The 16,651-nt window shown below is 37.6% G+C and overlaps 1 protein-coding gene across 17 annotated transcripts in view; it reads right to left on the reverse strand.

Moving 5' to 3' along the window:
* Nucleotides 1–16,651, reverse strand: part of SOX5 (SRY-box transcription factor 5) — a 1,034,891-nt gene that overhangs the window by 799,435 nt on the left and 218,805 nt on the right. The window lies entirely within an intron of this gene.

The raw sequence follows: 16,651 nt of genomic DNA on the forward strand, positions 1-16,651 counted from the left end.
AAAACAAGGACCTTAAACTCATGTGGCAAGCTGGTGAGAACAAAATAACTTCTGTACAGCATCTGGCACAGAGTGGGTGGGTACCTAGTAAAACATTTGCTTCCCTTTTCTTACTCTCTCCTAAAAAAACTAAAGAAAAATCATCCATCATATTCATGCCGTTCCTTATATATCTAAAGCCATACAATATTTCTCCTTAACCCGAGCAACTGCAAAGATCAAAACTATTAAGAGAAACAATCTATGATGCCATTTGTAGAAGGAACGAATCTGGTATGAAATCCTTCCTCACCTCATATAGAACTGACTACATCCTAATTGAGGGCTCACTGTACCCTTAAACCCTTATGACTCTTACATATCTTTATTTGATTGTACTTGTGTATATGCTTATCTATCCCTACTAGACTGTAAGCTTCTTTGACAAAAGAGTGAGTGTCTGGCATGTAGTTGGTGAGTAAATATTTTTTGAACGAGGTTATGCTGTGCTTTTCCTTACAATATCCAGCATGTTCCCACTCAGGATTTTGCAGCTGGTGTGGCCTCTACCTTGAATGTTCCTCTCAGATACGGGTATGACTCCCACCCTCACCTTTTTCAGGTGGTATCCCAAATTTCACTTACTTTCTCAGCAAAGCCTTTCTTAGTTACTCTACTTAAAATTTTGTTTTTGTACACATCTACCCACCCACCCATTCACACACACACACACACACACACACACACACACAGACACACACACAAACGTGCATCCTGTCTTCCTTTTCTCCATCTACCACTCTCTGCCTTTTTTACTTGTATTGGTTTTTCCATCATCTGTCTTCCCCTCTTAAACTTCAGAAAAGAGGGAGGTTTTGTCTTTTTTGCTACTACCTAGCATGTGGCACAGCATCTCAGACACAGTAGGTGCTCAATAAATATCTGCTGCATGAATGAATAAATTTCACAATGGCATAGAATTTGGGAAAAAAAGAATGAGTACTTTCAATGAATAACAATAGGACATTTACAGAAATTTAAAAATTACGTGATGATTAAGCTAATCTCTTAATATTATATAACTGCTCAGAACTCATTTTGTTACTGATATACTGCAGTTTTAATTTCTTCCTCAAACAAAGGAGCTTCGTTTCTTCTCATGAGAAACTAACTTAAGATTTATCTTGTATTGAGTTATCCCAGTTTTTCCTTATTAACAAAGATCAAAGATACACTGAAAGTATCCATAAAAATGACACAGGTGCACAGAAGCATAAATGAAGGGCTAAAGCAATGGAAACAATGGAGACTTTTTTCTTTTCTTTATTTTTATTTTTTTCTTGAGACCCTAGAGTGCAACAGCACGATCTCGGCTCACTGCAACCTCTACCTCCCAGGTTCAAGCGATTGTCCTACCTCAGCCTCCCAAGTAGCTGGGATTACAGGCATGTGCCACCACGTCCAGTTAATTTTTTTTTTTTTTTTGAGACAGAGTCTCCCTCTGTCCCCCAGGCTGGAGTGCAGTGGCGCAATCTCTGCTGGCTGCAAACTCTGCCTCCCAGGTTCACGCCATTTTCCTGCCTCAGCCTCCCGAATAGCTGGGACTACAGGTGTGTGCCACCATACTCGGCTAATTTGTATTGTGTGTTTTGAGTAGAGACAGGGTTTCACCATATTAGCCAGGATGGTCTCCATCTCCTGACCTCATGATCCACCAGCCTCAGCCTCCCATAATTTTGTATATTTTTTTTAGTAGAGCTGGGGTTTCACCATGTTGGTCAGGCTGGTCTTGAACTCCTGACCTTAAGTGATCCACCTGCCATGGCCTCCCAAAGTGCTGGGATTACAGGTGTGAACCACCACACCCAGCTACAATAGAGACTTTTGAATGTCAGTATCAGAACTAGAACTCGGATCTTCTAACCAAACCTCAGTACACTTTTAACCACATCTATCTTTCTACAAATGTGATTTATAATAAAACCTAAGTCAGATTCATTGCCTACCTGGTATTGGTGCCATATAGACTATATTATTTGTTAGTTGGCCAATCTAAACTATTCAAGAAGGCAAAGATCTATGCATGCTAGCAAATCCTACTTCCTGAATATGCCCTCCTCTCAACGTCTATATTTGAAACCTTAACAATATGTCCACCTGGACTTCTTGGAGGGCTCTGGTTTGCAGGGACAATATATGCTTTGGTTCATCTATGGAACAATCAGCTTAAGAAGTTGTATTCAGATATTATTAATGTTTTCAAACCCACTTCCTATTTTCCTACTGAAATCCCTGCCAAGCACACACTTCAGCAGACACTAAAATAATTTGGGTAGTTGACATTCAATCCAAATTTTCTATGGAAATCTGCCAGATTTGACATCTGTGAGAAAGTGGGTAATTTTTATTATCCACAGAGAGCAAAAGCTTGGTTTGATATTTCTCTACCTCCACACATCTCCCTGTAGTGGAGCTGCTACTCAGATATCCACAAAAAGTGGTTAGTGAGGAAAATTCTTTAACCCTTTCACCCTTGTCAGGATACAGCAAAAGCTCAATTCAAATTAATTTTAAAGTAACAATGGAAATGGATAAAAGAACTTTTGGAGGTGTGGGAGATGCAAATTACCTTTATTAGTATCATTACTTTTGCCTAAAAACTATGTATGCTTTATCTGTTGTTTTAATACAACTGTTTGTCTTTAAAGCTCGCCTCATTTGGTCTAAAACCTTAATCCAGAATTTCAAGTTAACATTATTTTTAGAGTATTTTTGCAAACCCTAAAAATATTTGGCTCTGCAGTACTACAGAAACATGCTTAAATATCATACAAAATATTTCTATTGATATTACATTTTATTTCCAAAGAGCTAAGAACTAAGGTATATATTAACACTTAGGGTTTCTCTCATCTCTTTAAAAGAAAGAGATTAAAAACTGGATATTTCCATGTGCTTATAGGTCAAATACTAAAATGCTACCAAGGTTTATATTGTAAACAATGTTACTTTAGTTCACTACAACAAAACAGGTATCCCATCTTATTATTACAATCCCAGGAGTTTAACCTTATATATTAGTCTGTTCTCACACTGCTATAAAGATACTACTCAATTGGGAGGCCGAGGCAGACAGATCACGAGGTCAGGAGGTTGAGAACATCCTGGCTAACACAGTGAAACCCCATCTCTACTCAAAATACAAAAAAAAAAATTAGCCAGGCATGGTGGCGGGCACCTGTAGTCCCAGCTACTGGGGAGGCTGGTGCAGTAAAATGGCATGAACCCAGGAGGTGGAGCTTGCAGTGAGCCGAGATCACACCACAGCACTCCAGCCTGGGCGACAGAGCAAGACTCCATCTCAAAAACAAACAAACAAACAAACAAAAACATACTACCCGAGACTGGGTAATTTATAAAGAAAGGAGGTTTAATTGACTCACAGCTCTATATGGCTTGGGAGGCCTCAGGAAACTTACAATCATGACGGAAGGGGAAGGTACGTCTTACATGGCGGCAGGCGAGAGAGAAGAGTGTGCAAGAGAAGGGAAAACTGCCTTATAAAATCATCAGACCTGGTGAAAACTCACTATCATGAGAAGAGCATGGGGGAAAAGGCCCCCAAAGTCCATTCCCCTCCCAGCAGGTCTCTCCCTTAACATCTGGGGATTACAATTCAAGATGAGATCTGGGTGGGGTCACAAAACCTAACCATATCAAGCATGTTTCCAATTAAGAAATTAAAAATGATTATGGTTCTATATTGGTTCTACATTGACAAAGGTTTAAAAGTAGGTCATGGGAATACAAAAGCATGATAAATTATTCATTTACAACAATAAAATGGTTGATGGTGTGTTGTTAATTTTTGATATAAGGGAAAATGGAATTTCAAATATATAGTTGAGGCCGGGCATAGTGGCTCATGCCTGTAATCCCAGCACTTTGGGAGGCCAAGGCAGGTGGATCACCTGAGGTCAGGAGTTTGAGAACAGCCTGGCCAACATGGTGAAACTCTGTCTCTACTAAAAATACAACAATTAGCCAGGTGTGGTAGCACATGCCTGTAATTCCAGCTACTAGGGAGGCTGAGACATGAGAATCACTTGAACCCAGGAGGTGGAGGTGAAAGTGAGCTGAGATGCCATTGCACTCCAGCATGGGCAACAGTGAGACTCTGTCTCAAAACAAACCAAAAAAAAAATGAAAAAATATATAGTTAAAAACCTAAAAGTACCCACTAATAGAATTACCAATAGGATATATAACTCCCAAATCACAGAAGAAAACATAAAATAAGAAAAACATACCTTGAACAAAAAAGAAGAGAAAAAAGGATTAAAAACAAAAAATATAGACATAAAAAAATTTCTGCTGCCGGGTGCGGTGGCTCAAGCCTGTAATCCCAGCACTTTGGGAGGTGGAGACGGGAGGATCACAAGGTCAGGAGATTGAGACCATCCTGGCTAACACGGTGAAACCCCGTCTCTACTAAAAGAATACAAAAAACTAGCCGGGCGAGGTGGCGGACGCCTGTAGTCCCAGCTACTCGGGAGGCTGAGGCAGGAGAATGGTGGGAACCCGGGAGGCGGAGCTTGCAGTGAGCTGAGATCCGGCCACTGCACTCCAGCCTGGGCGACAGAGCGAGACTGTCTCAAAAAAAAAAAAAAAAAAAAAAAATTCTGCCAAGTAAGATTAACACATCAATTATGACAATACATGTAAAGTAAAATTCCCTGTTGAGGGGAAATAAAAACTTAGGTTGGCTTAATAAACAAATTCAATCTTGTTTTTGTATAACAGGTATACCTAAAAGAAATGTTCAAGATAAAAGGAAAAAGAAGGGGAAAAGCATGTTTGTAAAAAGGTGTGATCTGGGCCCGTGGACAGGATGAAGGCTGCTTTCTGAGACAGTGACAGAGGGAGAGGAAAATCTGATTATGCTGCAGCCATATTGGAGTACAGTCAGGACCTTCATCTCTTTTGGGTCAAATCCTGCCTGAGAGTCCTTGACAACCCTCAATAATAGTGTGGCCATGACATCTTATCTTAGCTTCACTAGAGACCCTACTTCAGAATTCTCTATCTACCAGTCCCCACTCAAACAAAAGCTTCATGAGGGCAAGCATTTTTGCAAGTTCAGTTCAAACCTCTATCTTTGGAAACAGCTTAGCACGTGGTAGACATGACAAGCATATGTTTTGAATGAATGAACAAGAATATAAGTGAATATATCTGCATAGCATGCTAGAGACCTAAACACAATCATTTGATTGGAGTTATCTCCTCTGAAATTCCACTGAAATGAGTAAAAGCATTTTTTAAATGTTGCAAACCAAACACTGAAGAATCAAAGAGGGAGACCATCAATGGACAAGAGATTTCACCAGGTTTCTGGAAGACGGAAAGCAGGCGGAGGTACAGTGACTGACGAAGCAACTACACGCTCATATATAAACAGACAAGGCTGCAGCTGAAAGGGAAGCCAGTCTCCCTGGAGCTCCAGTACAGGAGATACCAGGTACCAAAAAGGGGAAGGTAAGTAGTGGGACAAAAAAACAGGGGTACTCGTGGAAGTGCTGGCTAAGAAACAGTCAACTTCCCAAGTCCCATATTTATCCTCATGTAAAAAAACATTTGCCAAAGAAATTGTCCGAGCTGTTAAAAAAAAGTAGGCCAGCTGGTATGGAAATTAGCATCCCAGAGTGAAGTCTTCCTCATTTGACTTTAGCAGTCTTCCAAGGTAATGCAGTCAACTCACTTCCTATTTTTAGCTCAATGTCAAGCCCCACATTTGTAACTAACTTTTGCAAAGGCTTTTCTATTGCCTCATTCTTGAATAGGATGGGCAGCCATAGAGTACGTAATTTCTGAGAAAAACCTACAATACAAAAAAATAAACAACAAAAGCACTTTGGAATTTATTAGTAGAAAGGAAGAGATATTTAAAATATTTGATTTAGAACCTAATCATTCTTACACTAGAGAACATATGATCCTCATGAAAAAGGAATAATTGGAGAACCAAAAGAACTCTAGAAATTTAAAACACAACGGCTCCAGCCTGTAATCCCAGCACTTTGAGAGGCCGAGGTGGGCGGATCATGAGGTCCAGAGATCGAGACCATCCTGGCCAACATCATGGCCAGCTCTACTGAAAGTACAAAAATTAGTTGGGTGTGGTGGTGCGTGCCTGTAATCCCTGCTACTTGGGAGGCGGAGGCATGAGAATCGCTTGAACCCAGGAGGTGAGGGTTGCAGTGAGTCGAGATCGTGCCACTGCACTCCATTCAGCCTGGCAACAGAGCAAGACTCTGTCTCAAAAAAAAGAAGAAAAAAGAAAAAAAAAAGAAATTTAAAATACAATCACTGAAAAAAAGTGAAATTAATTTAAGTGTGTAAAGTAAAAGGTGTGAATGTTTTATAGAATATAAAAGAAATGCCCAGAACATTTGAGAGAGAAAAGATCAAGATTGCATATATGATCACAGCAGAATGTTTAAGAACCTGTCAGTTCAACTCCAAAAAAAAAAAAAAGAAAACATAAAAGGACGAATAATATTGAAGAAATACCATAGTACTTCTTAGAAAACAAGAAAAAGATAAATCTGATGAATGAAAAAAGATGCATATCTACAATGTCAAGGTTAAATTTCAGAACACTGCAGATAAAGAAAAGATCCATAACACTTATAAAGAGGAGGAAAAAAGCATATTACCTCAAAGGAACATGAATTAGCCTAGGATCTAATTTCAGCAACACTGTATGCTAAAAGTCAGCAGAACATGACTTTAAAACTCTGAAGGAAAATTATTTTGCATTTTGAATGCTAAGCTTAGCGTTGCTATGCTTACCTGTGAGGGAAAAGAACAATACTTTCAGATATGCAAGATCTGAGAAGGTTTAAAGGGCCTGTAACTGAGAAAGTTACTTGACGTGGTCCCCAATACAATTCAGAGAGTAATTGAAAATAAGCAAGAAAGAAAAAGATACAGAGTTTAGGAGTCAAGAGACCTAACAGAACAGGCTAAAAATAAAATTAAAAAATAAAACTAAAAATAAAAAATAAAAAGTAGGCTCATTTATGAAGCCAGTCTAGGTTTGAACAGGAGGGCAGAAAGTCTCCAGGGAAGAGGAAATGGTTAGAACGATAATGTTATTGAGAGTTACTAACAGTAGAACTCTGAGACGATGTTGTAGAGGCAAGTAGTAGAGTATATGAACGTAGTGACCATTGGAAATCTACACTGACACTGGAACCCAGAGAGCAGAAACATCACAATTATATATTGATTTCAACTTTTAGAGCCCATCTATAGACAAATCATGGAAGATTTAAGTATAGTAACTATACAGAAAATAAACAATGTAAACTGTGATAATATAGAAGTGTTGACAGAGCCAAGATAGGAGCAGGAATCTGTTTATCCTGCGAAGTAAATAGTCAGAAAAATTATCTATGATTGGTTTACCAAGAAACAGTGGTTCAATTTGCTTAAAATTTTTTGGAAATAAAAACATCAAAATGCAACAATATTAAAAAAACAAATACATGGAAAACTATTAAAAAAAAGAGTTATGATATTACACTTCACAAATTTTTCCCCCAGTAAAGTTTCTAAGAATGAAGATAATGAAACATCAAAAAACAAAGGAAGCTACCATATTCATATTATTATGCTAGTTTAATACTAATACTAAAGTGGACAAACTTACCAGCAAAAAAAACTATAGATGATGATTTTGAAATTTAAGTAAATTTATCACTATAATATTTTCTTAGAAGAAAAATGTTTGGAAGCTCAATATGTAAAACAGATTAAAACAGCAAGTTTTGGTCAAAGAGGCGGCAAGATTACTATGCAGACCAAGCTCATGTATGAATACAGATGGCAAAAGCCTAAACAAAATGGAGATAAACTTAATGGGATCTCAAGAGATTTATCCACTAATCTTAAGGAGAGCTTATGACTAATGTATATATTATTTTAAAAAATTCACATCAGTATGATTTTACTAGATGATAAAATGGCATTTTAAAATACTCCAAAATCCACTCGATACTTAACAACAAAAACTCTTAGGAAATAAAAAATAGAAGTATGTAATTCCTTAACATGATAACGGCTTTCTGTCTTAATGCAGCAGGCTAGCAAAACACTTGAATCCCTAAAAATACATTATACCACTAATATCAGTTAAAAGACAAAGCCGCCAGGTTTCAATATTGTTAGTTAACCTTTTTGGTTGTGGTTAATGCTGTTCCAATAATAATTCCAATGGAGATTTTTGGATATTTCATAATGTGTCTAAAGATCACCAAGTTAAAAAAAAGGGGGGGGGGGGAGGAAACATCCTGAATAAGATCTATTAAGAAGCTATATCGACTGAATTAATGATAGTACTGGTACAGGAATCAACAATCAGATCAATTTAATAAAAAACAATGGAATCAACTTAATATAACCCTGAAACAAATTCTAGCATATACATATATAATAGATGGGTTATTTAATGAGTGGATTGGGGAATACAGTTATTTCAGAAATACTCATACTATATACCAAATTAAATAACAAGAAAATAAAAGAGTTATTGTAAAACAAAAAATAAAATCATTAAATAGAAAAGTAGAAAAAGGCATATGTGATTAGTTATATTTTCTGAATACAAAAACAATAAATTAAAGAAATAATATAGATCTTAATGTAAACCTAAAAATTTACATTGCATAAATTTAAAATTAAAAGGCAAATTAAAGTCTGAGAATATATGTATAATCAATGAGGAAAACTATAATATATGGATAGGACTTAAAATCATATTCTATATCCCAAGAAAAAAATAAACAAAGGATGTGAACAGAAAATTCACAGGCTAGGAAATACAAATGAAAATATACCAAAAATTTAGCTTCGCTAAAAATCAAAGAAGTTTAGAATTAAAATAAAGGGATGCCTTTTATTGCCTGTCGTTTTGCCAAATGTTAAAATGCTCAATCCTGGCAAAGGGACAGTGAGACTAGCACTGTTTTATACTGCCAACGGAAAGTTACCAAAAGCCTAAGGGGCAATGCTCATGCCCTTTGATTTAGTTCCAGTTCTAAGGATCTGCCTTTACAAAATAAGCAAAGAAGTAAACAAAGTTTTATGCATACAGATATAATTTACAGCAAAACATTAGAAATAGCCTAAATGCTCACCCATAAAAGAATGGCCAAATCACTACATCACACACACTGGAATATACCCACATGACAATAAAGCATTAAAAGTCTCATTAACTAATTAATCTTATGGAAAACTGATCAAAATCGATTAAGTGATAAATGCAATGTTTTACACCAACTTACAGTTACAATTCCAATTACGTTAAAAAAAAAAAAGAGAGAGAGAGATCTGGATGAAAATGTATAAAACAATAATGAATTTTCTCTGATATAAGGTGATTTTGTTTTTACATTATTCCTTATTTTCCCAATTGTCTGAAATATGAAAATAGTTCTTTCATCCTAAAAAAATCAAAACTATTTTGATACAATAAAAGAATGATTAACTCTTAGCTTTTTGGTCTTCAATTCACCCATTCTAACGCTATAAACCACAATGAACTCCTTAGCATCATGAAAGACCAATTCCTCTTCCACTTCTAGGTTCTTTTGTCCTCTCTTAACAAATGTAAATGTTTACAACCTGCAGCACATACAACTACCTTGCAGCTATTTCAGAGGGGCCAAAAAAACAGCCCTTGCTTCCTTCTCAAATCATTATCCATCCATTTCACAATTCAAAACATCTCTGTAAGAGGGCATTGCCTTTCCTTCTCGTTTTATTATAACAATCACATTTTCACAATAGCCTTTATTGAGCACTTAGCATATGCTAGGTACTAAGTGCAGCACATATATCAACTTACTGAATCCTCCTAACAACTATTATTACCCTCATTTTACAGCAGAGGAAACTGATGATAAGCGAGGTTAAGTTACTTGCTGGAGGTCACTTACTAAGCATGTGAGACAACGAAATTTGAAACCAGACAATTTGGTTCCAGGACCTTAACTACCATGCTGTCAGGTTTAAAATGCAAATATCCTTGGAGGAATTAAAATATTCACCCATATTTACATTAAAGTGTGAGAGGCTTATCCTTTTTTAGGGAAGACAGAGGTGGCATTTTGAAAACCAGGCAAGTGACACTTAGAATTCTATAGAAAAGTTAAATTATGATTTTAAATATCAACCTCATTAATTTATCACTGTTCTTAAGCTCACATAAAAAAAAGTTTTCAGACTAGGCACATTCTCTTATAGATTCTATTTACAACTGTCTGCTGTCATTAGCCAAATTTTCCATATAATTTCAAGGCTTAGGAATTGGAATATTTTATCAAGTATATTTTCAATAGTTCCTGGGTCTAGGCTAGAAATACTATCTCATATATATATATCCATAATATTAAATTTTTCTTGTTGGTAACATGCAATTGATGCTATTTCCTAAATTTAGACTTGAAAATAAAATATGGGGATATGGTTTTTTATGTCAAAGTTCAGCATAACATGTCAGACAATCACTCAACATTCTACCAAGAATGTTCTGAGATTCAGGGGGGCAAGATCAGTAAGATACGATTCTTGCACCAAAGAACTCCCATTTATGGCATCCACTGAGAGGCAAGAAAATCAAGTAGGACATTTTTACACGAAGACTCAAGTATATCATTCAGGTGCAACTGAATATAGTATTGAAACATTTAAGAAATTATCTACAGTGAAACTCCTTACTTTCATAAAGTACCCATTATATAAACCATCTTGCTTTACTACCTAAATATAGTGTGTTAAAAAAAAAAGAAAAAGAAAAAGAAAAACGAAAATGCCCTCTCCCTGTTAAAGGCATATGAAATATAAAACTAAAATATCTGAGAGGGAGAAGATGAGAGGACAACCTGTAGGCATACCTGTCACTATAGAACAGTAAATACAATCCTCTTTATTAAATAAAAACCTAATTGAACAGGGGATGTGGGTGGGGCCCAGCTATTTTATAGTCAAATCCAAGTCTTTGGGCATTTTCTGAGCAAATAAGCTTTGTAAAAGGACCTGCATTTGCCAAACTACATTATTCTTTTGTGGAACCAAATTTGTGCAATATAAGTTTAAGAGGCACGTGGATGCTTACTGAAAGGAAATTAAGAGTAGGAGATCTCAAAATTCTCTGTCAGTCAATGATTTAGGTGGCAAGGAGACCATCAAATTACCAAAGCTTAGTCAGAACAATAATAAGCCACTATGTATTCTTGGAAAAATCAGAAAGTAGTGTCTCCTGAGAGAATATTCGCAGGTTTTTTTGTACACATGGCTTTCAACATCTGAGCATATGAACAACATTCATTTTACTTTCTGTAAATCAGACACCATTTCTAATTCACAATCCCCAGATGCATCATTAACATCATTATCTAATTTACTGGCATTACACCTCTGAATCTGATTTTTTTTTTTTTTTTTTTTTTTTTTAAGAGAGAGAGAGTTTCACTCTGTTGCCCAGGCTGGAGTGCAGTGGTGTGATCTCAGTTCACTGCAACCTCTGCCTCCCAGGTTCAAGCGATCCTCCCACCTCAGCCTCCCAAGTAGCTGGGACTACAGGCGTGTGCCACCACACTCAGCTAATTTTGTATTTTTAGTAGAGACGGGGTTTCACCATGTTGGCCAGGCTGGTTTTAAACTCCTGACTTCAGGTGATCTGTCCACCTCGGCCTCCCAAAGTGCTGGGATTACAAGCATGAGTCACCACATTCAGCCTGAATCTGAATTTTTTTTAAATGGGGCACTCACGCTGCCTCTGTTAAGTTCGGTAGACATGTATTACATGAGTTCTTAAAAATGACATTGCCATAAAATAACCAGTTTTAAGAGTGACACTGTCGCTAATGCTGGAAAGGAAATTTTTGCTAATACGTAGACCTTTAAGGCACTGAAACATTTTCAATATTATTTTTAACAGATGAACTATAAGTAGGTCACACGATATGAGAACTGTATGTGGAATTATTTGGTATTAAGAAATGACACAAGAACTTTCTAGAATCATGGAATCACAATGTGACACACAAATTTTGTTTTCATTAAAAGATAACTTTTTCACCTAGACTGAGATGTACTCCAATTTACTTTTAAATATAAAATTAAAAAAGTAAAATATTTTAAATCATTCAAGAAATGTCAAAGATCTTCCCATTCCCTGGTTTTTGAAACACAAATATAAGTAATGGAAAATTTATTTATCTAGTTGAATATAAATCCTGCAAACCCCAGTATCATTGACTAATTTCCAATAATTTTTATTAATAAGGCCTGCATTTATAAAAAATTTATTTTATAGCTATCATAAATATTACTGTATTGGTCATTTGCTTAGATATTTTAATTATTTCCTACATTTTATAATACAAGTTATTTGAAATCATTAGTGGACATATACACTACGATGTGTTAAAAATGCTAAAAGGCTGAGATACCTGTAAAATGAGACAAGACCAGGTAAGTATGTGCTCTGTTCTTCATGTAAAACTCATTCCATGTTATTCTCTAAAGAGAATAGGGGCGAAAACTAAAGTCAAATGTAGAAAAATGAAATGAATATATTATACTTTTTTGACCTGTAATTACAAAATAAAGTTGATACTTAATATTAAAGTTGATATTTAATGCTTGTAATGGTGTTTGTACATCATGTTGTATTTTTGGTTGACTCATTTCTAGATTTTGTATTCAGGTTGTGATATGGTTTGGCTGTGTCCCCACCCAAGCCTTCTATTGGATTGTAGCTCCCATAATCCCCATGTGTTGTGGGAGGGACCTGGTGGGAGGTAATTGAATCACGAGGACAGTTTTTTTTTCCCTGTGCTGTTCTCCTGAGAGTGAATAAATCTCATGAGATCTGATGGTTTTATAAAGGGCAGTTCCCCTGCACACGTTCTCTTGCCTGCTGCCACGTAAGATGTGGCTTTGCTCCTCCTCCATCTTCCACCGTGATTGTGAGGTCTCCCCAGTCATGTGGAACTGTGAGTCCATTAAACCTCTTTTTCTTTATAAATTACCCAGTCTCACGTATTTCTTCATAATAGTATGAAAATGGACTAACAAAGGTTGATTGTTCATTCTTATTTATTCCACAAAAATTGATTTGTCATTACTATATGCCAGGTAGTATTCTAGGGGTACAGTCTAAGGCTGAACAAAGAAGCCAGCTTCCCTCTTTTGGAGCTTACAGTCTAATGGTAAAACATATTATACAAATAATCCCCACCTGTCTGTCTGTTTCTCTCTCTCTCTCTCTCTCTCTCTCTCTTTCTCTGTTACACACACACACAGAGTTACTGAGAAAAAGCACAAGATGTAGCCCAGTAGACATATGGAGTATGTGTGGCATGAATTTGACCTTCTCTGGAGAATCAAGAAAAGATTCATGGCGGGGCCCTTCATCGGAGCTGATGGGCATGAGTATGATGGGATAATGAGGAGCAGCAGAAAGAGTGCACATTCTAGGCAGAGGGTACAACACGTGTGTGCAAAGGCCTGGGGGTGAGAGGGACGTGATGGTTACAGTAGAAAAAGCAAAAAATATAAATGGCATGATATGAGGTCACAGAGGCAGCCAGGTAGGGAACTGTAAGCCTTGTTAGAGATTGGGGGATTTATTCTCAGTGCACTGGGAGTCATCGAAGGGTTCTATAGAAGAGAGAATCAAATCTGCATTTTTCAAAGATCATTGGAGACAACGCGGAAAAAACAAAAAAAAGATTGCATGAAAGAAAACTGTTATGCGGCAACTACATCAGTATAGCCAAAAAATGTTGGTAACTCACACTAGAATTACAGTGGTGGATGTGGCAGAAGTGGACATTTGAGACACAATGGTAATCAGATGTAGGAGATTCTGGCACGTGCCACAAAAGTTCCCCTTCAGGAACCAGACAATCATTCCCCCAGCTATAAGTAAAGTTGGTGCAGAGAGCTCACAATTGAGCCACTTCCAGAAAGAGGAAATTCCCTCTGCTGAAAGGTGCTGCCTCCCCCAGGGTATTTATTATCTCCCTGGCTGTAGCCAATAACCAGCATCGGAATGTGAGGGCATGGGACAGGATGCTAGCGTGCTAGGGTGGCTTGACCCCCTTGCCTCAATTAGGGACACTGCTGAGGGACTGGCCTTGCAGAAGAGCCTTGCAGGCCACCATCAGCCCATGTTCAATCCTGCTAGCCTCCTCTCTTACAGAGGCTCCCAAGAGCATCTTCAACAATTTGCTTGCACAGTCTCCCTTTCAGAGTCTTTTTCTGGGGAACTCAACCTGAAACAACATACAAAGGTTTTTTTCTGTTTGTTTGTTTGTTTGTTTTTAAACCATGCAAGTTATTTCACACTCACTACTGAATAATCTGCTTTGAAAGGTAGTGTATTTACAGAAAGGATATTTTAAGATTATCCCAAACCTAGTATTAGATTGAATCAAGTAAGTTAAACATAACTCAACACGACAATATTATGTCAAAGCATTGGCACCCAACTTGCTACCCAGGGAACTAAAATTCGAGAGAGAGAGACTAGCTTGACACAACGAATCCACCTACAGATTTTTCATTTGTTGGTTTCCCACTAAAACTGGTAAACATTGCCATTTAAATATCTGGGAGCTAAAGCTGTTGAACAAGCTTCTGAATCCGGTGTGAACCAGCAGACACTAAATGGGCTCGTCTGATCTCTACAACAGAGCGTTCAGCCCAGTGATTTGAGCACATCCTTTCTGCCTCATTGGTCACCAATGAATTTTCTGTTAAATTCAATTGAGTCCAGCGCTCTTTTTAGCCCTTCTCTTTTGAGGGAAAGGCCGATGCTGTTTCAAGATCTCACTGAAAAGCAGAGCCCTTTGATTGAGAACCTCAAAAAAGACTCTACCAAGAGCACACCTTTTCATACAGAGCTACACACTCACTTATTTTAAGCCCAGCAAGGGAAGCCTAATTGTCTAAAGGATTTTTGTTGTTGTTGTTAGTTCATTTTGACAAAGTGCACATCCCCACCGAGGTGGTTAGAATCTGAGGAAAGGACTCAACAAGCCCACTGATCCAATGTATAAATGTAATATACTCCGTGCGTCTAGCTCTAGCAGCCATCTGGGCAACCACATACCAATTTCTTGCATTTTTTGGTTCCTGGGGCCTACTAACACAGAAAAATGCCAGAGTCTTATAAAAATGTCATAGTATAAAAGGCCTTGAGTGGTGAAGTAATTTCAAAAGATGGTTAGTAATCTACTTGTGATAGGTTTTCAGTTTGATAAGGTGAGAGGGAGCCAATGTATCTGAATAATAATAACAATTCAGGCCAGGCATGGTGGCTTATGCCTGTAATCCCAACACCTTCGGAGGCTGAGGCAGGAGGATCACTTGAGCCCTACAGTTCAAGACCAGCCTGGGCAACACAGGGAGACCCTGTCTCTACAAAAATATTTTAAAATTAGCCAGGTGTGGTGGCACGTGCCTGTAGTCCTAGCTACCTGGCAGGCTCAGATGGGAGGATTGCTTGAGCATAGAGGTGGAGGCTGCAGTGAGCGGTGATCACACCACTTCACTCCACCTGGGTGACAGAGCGAAACTGTCTCAAAAATCAATAATAAATCAAATGTCATGCTTTATTGATTCTTTACTTTTATAATCACAACTTTTAAATATATTTAGAGACATGTCTGTAAATTATGTTTGCTTTCAGACGAACTGACCTTCACCGTGCACTGTTTTGTATCACAGGAAGTTAAATCCTGCAAATAACATTTCCCTAGGTTCCAGTGCTAACTAGCTTCATATTAGAATTCTCTAATGAGAGAAACTGGCAGGATACAGCAAATGGGATGGGAAAGAAGGCTTCTCTGTCCGCTTCAGGAAGCATCTTCAACAATAGTGGTTTCCTTCAAGATCTACCCATGTAACACAGCCTCCCTGTGAGAGTGGCTACCACCTCTGTTCAAGTGCCCAGTGCCCACTGGGTAGCTTTGGCTCCTGGGTTCTGGTAAGGCCACCTCCTCCATTGGTTGCTCCAGCACTAAGAGTGGTGGTAGCCTCTGGCTACTGATAGTCTCCATCTTAACTAATCCCCAGTATTAAATCCCCTCTATAAAACTATCTGATATAAGATGTGCTTTCCTGATTGGCCCTCAGTGGACACACAGAGTATCTACAATTAGTTTAAAATCAGGTGCCAATTTACTGCCACATATGGTTCTCAGGTTTGTTTTCAATTCTTTCTGCCAACAACTTGTAGGAAATCTCACGTCATAAACAACATCAACATTATGGTTAACTTCTCAGATCAGCCTATAAACTCTGCCTGAGTCCATAATACACCTGAAATGAAATGTTTCTTTGAGCTCCACTCCTGATGCTCTTCTTTTCTCACCACTGCATTCACTCTTAGTGACCACATCCAAATTGTTTAGTCACCAATTTCTAGCCAAGTCTACATCTCCAACCTCGACCTTTTTTTCTGAGATCCAGACCTATATACGCTTTCATTTTCCTATTAGACATCTCCATCTGGATATCCTACATGCAATACAAATTTATTTTGTCCCCAAATGAACCAATTATATCATCCTGTCAAAGTTATCCTTTA

This window comes from Macaca thibetana, chromosome 11 (genome assembly GCF_024542745.1).
Source record: "Macaca thibetana thibetana isolate TM-01 chromosome 11, ASM2454274v1, whole genome shotgun sequence".
Lineage (NCBI taxonomy): Eukaryota > Metazoa > Chordata > Mammalia > Primates > Cercopithecidae > Macaca > Macaca thibetana.